Source organism: Bubalus kerabau, chromosome 16, assembly GCF_029407905.1.
Source record: "Bubalus kerabau isolate K-KA32 ecotype Philippines breed swamp buffalo chromosome 16, PCC_UOA_SB_1v2, whole genome shotgun sequence".
Taxonomy (NCBI): domain Eukaryota; kingdom Metazoa; phylum Chordata; class Mammalia; order Artiodactyla; family Bovidae; genus Bubalus; species Bubalus kerabau.
Window position 1 is genome coordinate 44418034 of NC_073639.1, and position 11455 is coordinate 44429488.

The following is an 11455-nucleotide window of genomic DNA, read 5'->3' on the forward strand; positions in this document are numbered from 1 at the left end:
AAACGTGCTTGTTACTCCAGGTATCTCTTCACTTCCTGCTTTTGTATTCTAGTCTCCTATGATGAAAAGGACATCTGTTTTTGGTGTTAGTTCTAGAAGGTCTTGTAGGTAAGTCTTCATACAAGCGTTCAACTTCAGCTTCTCCATCATTAGTGGTTGGGGCATAGACTTGGATTACTCTGATATTGAATGGTTTGCCTTGGAAATGAACAGAGATCCTTCTGTTGTTTTCACATGATTCATTTTACTTCACGACAAAGCACGATCCTGATGCCACCCAGCAGAAAAGCAGACTGGAGCCTCAGACGTGCTGGCCTTGCACACTCAGGTCCATCCAGCAGTGGGTTCAGGATTGGAACACTGGGGAATGAGCAGGGAACCTGGCATGCAACCCACAGTCATTCACAGCCATGAGATCGCTGAGCAGCAGGAAGGGGTAGGTCAACGTGCTGACTGAGACCCCCATCACAAATTTAGGGTGGCTCTGGATAGCCAGGGCCTGGCTGAACTGGGAACCTGGATTGTGGTCTCATTGCCCAGCCCTCCTGGGATGTCCCTCATGCAGTCACCCGCCAGGTAGGCATTGATGAAGTGCCCAGCAGGTCCACAGGAAAACTGCATCTCCCAAGAGTTGAGGGGTTAAGCCCATAGAGAATCCCAGCAGCCCCTCTTTTATGAAAATCTTCCCCATGGGGCTCAACTCTGGGCTGTCCTTGGCCCTCCGTCCACAGAACCAACTCTGCAGATGATGGAGATGATAGGCAGAGGGGCGGGCCAGCATGCGGGACACGACCTGCATTGGCGTCTCTAGGGGTCTCCTTCACCACTTCCGTTCAGAGAAGTCCTTGTGTCATCTGTGCTGGCAACCATCTCCATCTCAGTCAGAGGAAAAGCAGTCCTCATACCACCCAGGTCACGGTGGGGAGGGCGACAGACATCAGCCAGGGGCTCAGGCCTGGGAACAGCCTAGCTTCCCATCTGCTTGCACAGGGTCCACAGTGTAGATGAGGAAGCTTGGTGGGCAGAGGACCTTCCTCCCCAGCATGCTGGTCCCAATGGTGGGACCACTCATGACCTATCTTGATAAGAGACTTCACGTAGAGCAGCGGGTTCCTGAGCACTGCCTCACCCAGCACTGGGAAAAGAGCCTTGGTGGCCAAGGTGTTTTCCCTGGAGCCCAGCCTCGTGGATGCACCACAGGCCTGGGGTATGTGCTGGGGTGCCAGTGGCAGATGGGGAACCTGGGCCTGCATCCGCACTGATACTCTGCCTCAGCTCTTGCTTGGGCTCCCCACTCCCCATAACTATCTGGTAACTGAGCACAGAAGAATTGATGCTTTTGAACTGTGGTGATGGAGCAGACTCTAGAGAGTCCCTTGGACTCTAGATGATGCTGATGCTGAAGCTCCAATACTTTGGCCACCTGATGTGAAGAGCTGACTCATTAGAAAAGACCCTGATGCTGGGAAAGATTGAAGACAGGAGGAGAAAGGGGCAACAGAGGATGACATGGTTGAATGGCATCATTGACTCAGTGGACATAAGTTCAAGCAAACTCCAGAAGATGGTGAAGGACAGAGAAGCCTGGCCTGCTGCAGTTCATGGGGTCACAAAGAGTCAGACATGACTTAGTGACTAAACAAAAACAAAAGTTTTAAAAATCTACTAAATGTCCACTGACAGAGGAATAGATATAGAAGATGTGGTACATATACACAATGGAATATTACTCAGCCATAAAAAGAATGAAATAATGCTAGGCAGAGAAAGACACATACTACATGATATCATGTATACATGGATTCTTTAAAAATGGTACCAATGAAATACTTACAAAATAGAAATAGAATCACAGATAAAGAAAACAAATTTATTATTACCAAGGTGGACAGTGGGGGAGGGATAAATTGGAAGATTTGGATTGATATATACATACTACTATACGCCAAAGAATTGGTTCTTTTGAACTGTGGTGTTGGAGAAGACTCTTGAGAGTCCCTTGGACTGCAAGGACATCCAACCAGTCCATTCTGAAGGAGATCAGCCCTGGGATTTCTTTGGAAGGAATGATGCTAAAGCTGACACTCCAGTACTTTGGCCACCTCATGTGAAGAGTTGACTCATTGGAAAAGACTCTGATGCTGGGAGGGATTGGGGGCAGGAGGAGAAGGGGACGACAGAGGATGAGATGGCTGGATGGTATCACTGACTTGATGGACGTGAGTCTGGGTGAACTCTGGGAGTTGGTGATGGACAGGGAGGCCTGGTATCTGCGATTCATGGGGTCACAAAGAGTCAGACACGACTGAGCGACTGATCTGATCTGATCTGATACATAAAATAGATAAGAACCTGCTGTGTAGCACAGGGAACTGTACTCAGTACCCTTTAATGGCCTATACTGGAAAAGAATATAGAAGAGTGGATACATGTATATGTATAACTGAATCACTTTGCTGTATAGCAGAAACTAATACAACATTGTAAATCAACTATTTGTTGTTCGTTGTTCAGTTGCTCAGTCATGTCCGACTGTTAGTGACCCCACAGACTGCAGCACGCCAGGCTTCCCTGTCCATCACCAACTCCCAGAGCTTTCTCAAACTCATGTCCATTGAGTCGGTGATGCCATCCAATCATCTCATTTTCTGTTGTCCCCTTCTCCTCCAGCCTTCAATCTTTCCTAGCATCAGTGTCTTTTCCAAAGAGTCGGCTCCTCGAATCAGGTGGCCAAAGTATTGGAGCTTCAGCTTCAGCATCAGTCACTCCAATGAGTATTCAGGATTGATTTCCTTTAGGATTGACAGGTATTGATCTCCTTGCAGTGCTAGGGACTCTCAACAGTCTTCTCCAACACTACAGTTCAAAAGCATGAATTCTTTGGGGCTCAGCCTTCTTTGTGGTCCAACTCTCATAACCATACATGACTACTGGAAAAACCATAGCTTTGACTATATGGACTATTGTTGGCAAAGTATTGTCTCTGCTTTTTAATACACTGTTTAGGCTTGTCATAGCTTTTCTTCCAAGAAGCAAGTGTCTTTTAATTTCATGGCTGCAGTCACCATCTATAGTGATTTTGGAGCCCAAGAAAGTAAAGTCTGTCACTGTTTCCATTTTTTCCCCATTTATTTGCTATGAAGTGATGGGACCAGATGCCATGATCTTAGTTTTCTGAATGTTGAGTTTTAAGCCAGCTTTTTCACTCTCCTCTTTCACCTTCATTAAGAGGCTGTTTGGTTCCTCTTTGCTTTGTGCCAAAAGACTGGTGTCATCTGTATATGTGAGGTTATAAGTCCTTTTGGAGGAGGTCCCTGTTAGCTCCACCGTAGAGCCACTGAGCTGACGATCCACAAACTGGAGAACAATGATAAGAAAGAGGTTCTTGCCCTGTTGGAAAAGTTCTAGGGCCCACAATGGATTTCCCAACCTGGGAATTTGGCAAAGAGACTGAGAACCCCCAGGGAATTTGACTTTGAAGGCTGGTGGGATTTGATTTCAGAACTTCCACATGACTGGGACTCTTGGAGGGCACAACAAAACCTTGTGTGCACCAGGACGCAGAAGAAAGGAGCAGTGACCCCACAGGAGACTGAGCCAGACTTACCTGGGAGTGCTGGGAGTCTCCAGCAAAGGTGTGGGTGACAGTGGCCTGCCACGGGGTCAGGGGCACTGCGTACAACAGTCCTGGGAGCTGCAGTGTGCTGGCATAAGTCCTTTTGAAGGAAGTTGCCATTACTGCCATTGCCTCTATCATAGTTTGGCCTTAGGCCAAACTATAGGGAGGGAACATGGGCCCACCCATTAGCAGAAAATTGGATTAAAGATTTACTGAGCCCACCAGAGCAAGACCCAATTTTCCCCACAGCCAGTCCCTCCCATCAGGAAGCTTTCATAAGCCTCTTATCCTCATCCATCAGAGGACAGACAGAATGAAATCAACCATACTCCAATAAAAATTATTAAAAAAAAATCTCCTTAGGCAAAGAGCATGACTAGAAGGAAAAGTTTTCCACATACAAATGAGAATTTCTCATGAGTTAGTCTTTGAACAATTAAGAGTTTTGGTATTATTTAAACTTCTCTCAAACATTATTAGATTTTGGAGAAGGAATGAAAATACTGTGTGTACTCTAGAATTATATATTTATATATAGCCAAGTTTTGCTTATAGTTGTGAGTTTTGAGCAAACCTGGGTGAAATTGTGAGTTCATGGGGAATTCTTTTTCTGTTTGACTTTGATGTATTTAGACCATCATTCTGCACTAGTTTTTTCCTCAATGAACTGAGCATTGAGGTCCTACTCTTATCAGATGTCCTGCTATTAACCTTCCACCATGTTTTCCCCCATGCTTTGGGAATAACAGCTTCTCTTCTTTCTCTGGCTTTTAATTTTTTAAATGGAAATCATTTTTAGGCCATGCCATATATATAATATTAACAGGTGTCCCCAGACTCTAGTCTCTTAGCCTGGTGAAGTATTTTCTGGAATTTAAGAAGACTTAGATCAAATCGCACCTCCCCTATAAAATTGTTAGAGAACTCCAAAGTCTAATATTCCAATTTTTTCCCACAGTGTCTTGAATATAATACATATTATTATGTATATGCATTATTATACATAAATTGCACATATATTATCATGATTTGTCTCTTTTAGAAAACATTGAACTCCTTAAAAACAGCAACTCTGTTGTTCTTATAACGATATGTTAGCCCAGCAGGTTTTAGGTACTCAGTAATGTTGGCTGAATAACAACAGTTTTTTTTCCCAGTAGATGTTGTACTGCTAATGGAAATACTTCAGCAAATATTATCACTCTATTATATATGAGTATCTTATTAGCTATAAAAGTAAACCAAAAGAATAGAGTCCTCATCCAACATGTATCAAGATTCTGAGTACAGAGGAATTCTATTTTCCTAGATCTAGTTGCAATTTAGTTGTGTACTAAATAATTATGATCTAAATTCTCCATTTGAAGCTTAAAAGCTTTTTTATTTTTTTAATGACCTGAATACACGGCCTCTTTTCAACAGTGTGATCCAATAGTCACTTTTAAGGGATTATTCAAGAAGCGACTGAATCTGTTGGCTCATGTTTTTTTTTTCTCAAAAGCAACAATGATAAAACTGTCATCACTAATGACAAAAACAAAATTGTTATTATTGGCAGATATTCCCAAACATCCAGATAGGAGAAGAACAATGCCCTTGGGGACCTTGGAGGCATGTCTCATGGCCTGACAGCTCGACATCATGGTCTTGGGGTACTTCTTTAATGTCTTATACTCCATTTCCTCCTCTGTGAAAAGGGATCCAAACACCAGCCTCACAGTTTTATATTAACAATAAAAGCTGACCTTTTTTGGATGATGCTCTGTTGTATGAATTTCTGGAGCAATCATCAGAGTTCCAGGATTTAAATAGATCCACCGTTGTGATCTGAAAAAAATCAAAACCCTCTCTGAAACCTTTCTTCTTAGCAAGGTGAGATATTCCATTCTGTGGGCGAAAATACAAAGTCAGCTCTTTGCTTTTGGTGTGCAGTCCAGGGCACTTGAATGACTCTTCTCTCAACTTCATAGAAATCCTTCCTTTCCCATTGTTGCTTCCCAAATCTTGATGATGAAGCCACAGCACAGCACCAAAGCCTAGCTGAAACCACAAAACAATCAACAGGAATTGTATAAAGAATATGATAACCATTAAACCCTAGCTTCACTAAACATAATCAAATTCAAAGTCCTTCAAATTTGAATTCTAGGAACCTATTCCCTTCAATAGATACTACTATTCTGCCCACCTGTAAAAATGACATAACAGTATGTTCATTTGTTTATTTGTTTTTGAGGGTCAAAATAAGAGAAGGAATTCGGAAGTAGTTCATTCTGTATTTTTGGTATTATCAAGAATGCCTTTAGTCAAATATGGATGAGAGAGCTGGACCATAAAGAAGACTGAGTGCCGAAGAATTAATGTTTTTGAATTGTGGTCCTGGAGAAGACTCTTGAGAGTCCCGTGGACTGTAAGGAGATCAAGCCAGTCAACGTCCTTAAGGAAATCAAACCTGAATATTCATTGGAAGGACTGATGCTGAAGCTGAAGCTCCAATACTTGGCCATCTGATGTGAAGAGCCGACTCATTTGAAAAGACCCTGATGCTGGGAAAGATTGAAATCAGGAGGAGACGGGGATGACAGAGGATGAGATGGTTGGATGGCATCACTGACTCAATGGACATGAATTTGAGCAAACTCAGGGAGATGGTGAAGGACAGGGAAGCCTGGCGTGCTGCAGTCCATGGAGTTGCAAAGAGTTGGATATGACTGAACGACTGAATGGCAAGAGCACATTCTATAGATAGAGAATAACTTACAAAATGTATAGGAGCCTAAACTGCTTTATAATATCAGGTCAAAACTGAGTTATGCAAGAATAAACCGAGTCCAGCACTAACGTCATGAGGAGCTCAAAGCCCTTTACATATCTTGGTGTTTCTTACACAATATTTAAAACTTGTAGGTTTAAAGATAGAGTGTTAGGTTTTATCTTTCTAGTATTGGGTTGGTCAAAATGTTTGTTCGTTTTTTTCTGAAGATGGTTCTAGTTGTGCTTAGTTGTCTTTAATTTCATTGAAAACAATTTTGTTAAATTGTATTGTGATCGCTCTCATATTAGCATGCATTAAAAAAAAACTTATCAAAATTGGTGAATTTTTGTGTACCCATTTTAAGATTGAAGATGGAAGAAAAAAGCAACATTTTGGCATAAAAGCATAAAAGCTTTATTATTTCAAGAAAGCTAAAAATATAACTGAAACACAAAAAAAGATTTGTGCAGTGAATGGAGAAGGTGATGTGACTGGTCAAACATGTCAAAAGTGGTTTTTGAAGTTTCATGCTAGAGATTTCTCTCTAGCATGGTCAGGTAAGCCAGTTGAAGTTGACAGCAATCAAATCATTAATTGAGAACAATCAATATTATACCATGCGGGAGACAGCTGACATACTCATAGTATCCAAATCAAGAGCTGAAAATCATTTGCACAAACTTGGTTATATTATTAATAATTGCTTTGATATTTGGCTTCCACACAAGTGAAAAAAAGCCTTCTTGACTGTATTTCTGCATGCGATTCTCTACTTAAAGGTAATGAAAATATTCTGCTTTTAAAATATACTGTGATGGGTGATGAAAAGTGGATAATGCACATAATGTTGTGAAATAGCGTATTTCCTGCCGTATCTGTAAATAAGGATGTCATCGCCATCAGCTATCCTTGGCCTTCCAAAGGTAAATTTCTGGGCCTGGAGTGACCCCAGGAAGAACAATGCCTGCTATGTGGCAGCCAGTGAACCACCTCAAGCTGCCACTCCTCCCTACACCAAACGAGAAACTAAAGATGTAAAAAATCAAATCACAAGATACTGATCCAGATAACTAAGATACACATAAAAGAAATGATTTCAGTAAGCCCAGACTTGTACATCTTCCCATACATAAAAAACCCACTAAATTCCTTAACTTGAAATATCTGGTTGTCCTTAATTAATAATAATGTTTTGATGTTCAGACTACCTGCCTCTTGTTACAAACTTCTGTATAACCTGATTCACCCTACCCCTGCGTCCTCAGAAAGTTCTCTCAGGGTCACTTGTAATGCTGTCTGTTGGGGTTAAAGTCCTAAAATTGCCACCAAATAAAACATAACTCACAACATTTAGGTCTTGACTATTTTTTACCTTGGCAGTGTGGAACGTGGATTCCCTGGTGGTCCAGTGATCCAACTCCTGAGCCCAGGCACTGCAGTCACTGAAGCCTTCACACCTAGAACCTGTGCTTTGCAACAAGCAAAACCAGCCACTGTGATGAGAAGCTCACACACCACAATGAGGAGTAGCCACCACTTGCCACAACTAGAGAAAGTCTTTGTGCAGCAACAAAGACCCAGCACAGCCAAAACTAATAAAATACATTTTAAAAATAATGTGGAACAGAAGAGATTGTGGGTTAAGCAAAATGAAACACCACCAACCACACCAAAGGCCAGTATTCATCTAAAGAGGGTGATAGTGTATATATGGTGGGATTGAAAGGGAGTCCTCTATTATGAACTCCTCCTGGAAGACCAAAGGATTAATTCCAACAAGTACTACCCTCAGACCAACTGAAGGCACCTCATGAAAAGTGTCCAGAAGTAGTCAACAGAAAACACATAATCTTCCATCAGGATAACTGAAGGCCACGTATTTCTTTGACGACCAGGCAAAAACTGTTACAGCTTGGGTACGAATTCATCCCCTGTATTCACTGAGCCTTTGAATTTCCATTTATTTTGGTCTTTACAAAATTCTCTTAATGGAAAATTTTTCAATTCCCTGGAATACTGTAAAAGGCACCTGGTATTAATAGTCACTCAGTCGTGTCTGATTCTTTGTGACCTCGTGGACCGTAGCCAGCCAGGCTCCTCTGTCCATGGGATTTTCTCAGTAGCAGTAGTGGAGTGGGTTGCCATTCCCTTCTCCAGGGGATCTTCCTAACCCAGGGATTGAATGTGGGTCTCCCACATTGCAGGCAGATTCTTTACTGTCTAAGCCACAGAGCCCTGGCTTGCTATTAATAGTTCTTTGCCCAATAAGAGAGGAAGTTTGGGGAACATAGAATTATGAAGTTGAGTGAAAAGTGACAAAAGGTAGTGGAACCAAACTGAATATATTGTTCAATAAAGTTTTTGGTGAAAATGAAAAATGTGTCTTTTCTTTTTACTTAAAAAAGCCAAAGGAAATTTTTGACCAACCTGATACATAGTGAATTGGCTTTGGAGTCAAACTGGGCAACTTTTGTGACCTCACTGGCACTTATTTGTCTGATAATAGGATGTTAATATCCCCTATGACACAGTTAAGTTGAAGACTGAATAACATTCATTATGTAAAGCACTTAGCACAGAGCCTGGCACATGGCAGTGAACAGTAGGTGCGAGTTATTATTTTTGTGATAATTATAAAATCCATGTCGAGGAAGTCCTTTTAGATAAATGTAAACTGGATTTCAACAATGGTTTTTTGGGTTCACATCAGTGTATCATTGGTTCTGCTCTATCAGAGAACTACACATTTTGCAACTGAAAAGTTAAAATTAATCTTATTTCTCCTCAGAAAAGGAATAGACATAGACCTCTTACTTGGTGTCATTGTCAACTGATCATCAGTAACGTTTTTGTTGTGTCACCTCCAGCACCTAGAAGAATGTCACACTGGGAGTCCTCAGGCCCGGAGTCCCAGGCACCATTTCTGTCTGTGGGATGATTTCTGCTCGTGGCAGACTCTGCTGTCCCCTGGTGGCCTCTGCTGTCTTCCATTGGTTCAATGTTCCAGGTCAGAAAACCAAGTTATTCTTATAGAGTCGTACATATAGTAGGCAGAGCCCGTGAATTGCCTTTCCATTCTTGTAGTGGAATCAGCCATTTCTCTATGTGGTTCAGAGCAGGGGCCCTAAGTCAGTACTCTCTCCCTCACATTACCACCTCATGAACACCAGCCCTCCCCTCCAGGAGCAGAATTGTGTTGTCTCCTTAAAGAGTTACATGTTGACCAGTTCCAATTTTGCTGTCAGTTCAGTTCAATTCAGTTCAGTTCAGTCGCTCAGTCGCGTCCGACTCTTTGCGACCCCATGAATTGCAGCACACCAGGCCTCCCTGTCCATCACCAACTCCCGGAGTTCACTCAAACTCACGTCCATCAAGTCGGTGATGCCATCCAGCCATCTCATCCTCTGTTGTCCCCTTTTCCTTCTGCCCCCAATCCCTCCCAGCATCAGAGTCTTTTCCAATGAGTCAACTCTTTGCATGAGGTGCCCAAAGTATTAGAGTTTCAGCTTTAGCATCATTCCTTCCAAAGAACATCCAGGGCTGATCTCCTTTAGAATGGACTGGTTGGATCTCCTTGCAGTCCAAGGGACTCTCAAGGGTCTTCTCCAACACCACAGTTCAAAAGCATCAATTCTTCGGCGCTCAGCCTTCTTCACAGTCCAACTCTCACATCCATACATGACCACAGGAAAAACCATAGCCTTGACTAGACGAAACTTTGTAGGCAATATAATGTCTCTGCTTTTCAATATGCTATCTAGGTTGGTCATAACTTTTCTTCCAAGAAGTAAGCGTCTTTTAATTTCATGGCTGCAATCAGAGCCTGACTTAAAACATCTAAGATCTTGAAGCTTTCTCCCCAAACCCTGGTGTCCTTCCTATTTCTTGTCTTTGACAACATGCTTGGGTGCCAAGGTTGTCTGTGTCCTTGTCACAGCCTATAACCATGCAAATGTATAAACACAAATTTATTTTTTCATAACTCACCTTTAAGTTCAATTTTGAATTGTCTATTCCAAAGGGTTGGTGATACCATAATCTTTGCCAATTTCTGGTATCCCACCTTTCCCCACCACCAAGGTTGGATCTAAATTTGAGAATGTCTAGTGTGGCGGCAAGTGTTTAGGTTGGGACCTCTGGTTCCCAATGCCATCTGTCTACATGGGCATACAGTGAGAAACTCAGCATCCTAACCCAGTCATTGGTTCTTCCAGCCTCTACCGGGCTCAGAGTTCCTTTCTGCAAGCTCCCATCTAAGAAAGAAGGTGTCTCCTCTTCCAGGAGGAGAAGAGGGCATCAGAGGATGAGATGGCTGGATGGCATAATTGATAGAATGGACATCAACTTGGGTAAACTCCGGGAGATGGTGAGGGATAGGGAGGCCAGGTGTGCTGCAGTCCATGGGGTCGTGAAGAGCTGGACACGACTGGGAAACTGAACAACAGCAAGCTCCAGGGCACACTGACAAATACAGGGATGTTGTTTTGCTCACTCTCCAAGTTAAGGATCATTTACACCGGTCCACTTCTACCTTTCCTCTTTCTCCCCACTTTCTACCATCTACAACCTCCTCTTTCTCCAGCACAAGAGGGGAGTTTGTTTGTTTCAGTTTTTTTCTGTGAGTGGAAAGCCATGCTCTTACAGAACATGTTTTATCCACATCTCTTGCTCTGCCAGTTTTTTTTTTGTTCCTGTAAGCCAAGCCTTTTGCAGTATGAAAGCCAGGACGGACTCCTTTTATTCTCTCCTCTGTTTTCTTTCTCTGCATCTTTCCCTTAAAGCAATAAATAAGCACAGGATACCTAGCTGCTTGTTTGGGGTGGAGTCATGCACAAAAACATTGAAAGAAGATAATACTGGTTAGGGGAGGCAATCTGTTAATATTATCTTACCACACTAGGAACAGACAGAAACAGTAACAGGGCTCTTAGGAATAATATCCCTCCCTCTCTCCGAACGAAATTGTGTCCTTAGCCTTAAGAAATAGTGCATAGTCAACTGAGTCCTTTTGCTGTCCACCTGAAACTATCACAACATTGCTAATTGGCTATACTCCAACATAAAAAGAAAGTTATAAAAAT

At 42.3% G+C, this 11455-nt stretch overlaps 1 pseudogene; it reads right to left on the reverse strand.

The window, feature by feature from the left end:
- Positions 1 to 244: 244 nt before the first annotated feature.
- Positions 245 to 1253, reverse strand: LOC129630335 (mitochondrial carrier homolog 1-like; annotated as a pseudogene).
- Between the last annotated feature and the right edge of the window lie 10202 nt (positions 1254 to 11455).